At 38.6% G+C, this 1,090-nt stretch overlaps 1 protein-coding gene across 1 annotated transcript in view; it reads left to right on the forward strand.

Moving 5' to 3' along the window:
- The first annotated feature begins 735 nt into the window (after positions 1-735).
- st6gal1 (ST6 beta-galactosamide alpha-2,6-sialyltranferase 1) overlaps positions 736-1,090 on the forward strand; it is a 19,691-nt gene continuing 19,336 nt past the window's right edge. Inside the window, exon 1 of the mRNA XM_014004057.1 lies at positions 736-989. The gene's annotated coding sequence lies outside the window, so the exon portion shown is untranslated. The remainder of the gene's footprint in view (positions 990-1,090) is intronic.

The raw sequence follows: 1,090 nt of genomic DNA on the forward strand, positions 1-1,090 counted from the left end.
ACTGTATATATTTATATGTATATACCACATGCATGATTTTTCGTGCAGCTGTGATGGATTGTGTTCAAACTAAATTGTTTATCTATATTTATTTGTCTCATTCAACCAGAATTAGATTCACTCTAACCAGGAGGCACATTTTATATTTATAGTATGTGTTTTAATAACGAGCCAAATGAAAACAAGTAAAAATTAACTAAATGTAACGACTTTATTCTTCTTGCCCTTTTTAATGTAAGGAATGTAAGGAGTAGAAGTAAAAAATAGGCTGAAGAATTACTCAAGTAAAGTACAGATAACCAAAATGTACACTTAAGTACAGTAACAAAGTATTTGTACTTACTTTACCACTCTGCTAATACTTCCCTCCAACTACTCTACCACAAAAATGAAATATTTACAGTATTATGACCTTGGGTTCTACTTAAATATATACAAAAGTATTGTTATTATCACTACAGGCTACTGTATCATTTTGTTTGTTTGTTTGTTTGTTTGTTTGTATGTATGTATGTATGTATGTATGTATGTATGTATGTATGTATGTATGTATGTATGTATGTATGTATGTATGTATGTATGTATGTATGTATGTGTGTATGCATGTATGTATTTGGCGTGTAATTACACTTTATTTTGAGTTCGTGCCGCTATGAGCGTCTATGCGGTGGCACTGTATCTTGAAATGTGAACCGGAAGCGCAGTGTAGCTCCTGCCTCTTGCTTGACGCGGGGGGTCCTGCAGCAGACCGCTGACAACAAGGGGGAGAGAGACGGTCCGGCTGCTCCAAATGTTCCCGGACACCGAGACAGGACCCGGACAGAAGAACGGAGAGCGGCGCGGCGACTCTGGGGACTCACCGGGAACATGGCGGCGGCGACAACAACGACCTTATCGGTAGCGTTGTGTCGGTAAACCGGAGGTACGACGCGTCGTAACGGAGGAGCGTCACTTCACCAGGGTCAGCAAAAAGCAGCGCAACACCTGAGGTAGGGCAAATAAAAAAATAAATAGATAGATAGATAGATAGATAGATAGATAGATAGATAGATAGATAGATAGATAGATAGATAGATAGATAGATAGATAG

The sequence above is a fragment of the Austrofundulus limnaeus genome, unplaced genomic scaffold (genome assembly GCF_001266775.1).
Source record: "Austrofundulus limnaeus strain Quisiro unplaced genomic scaffold, Austrofundulus_limnaeus-1.0 Scaffold21, whole genome shotgun sequence".
Taxonomy (NCBI): Eukaryota; Metazoa; Chordata; class Actinopteri; order Cyprinodontiformes; family Rivulidae; genus Austrofundulus; species Austrofundulus limnaeus.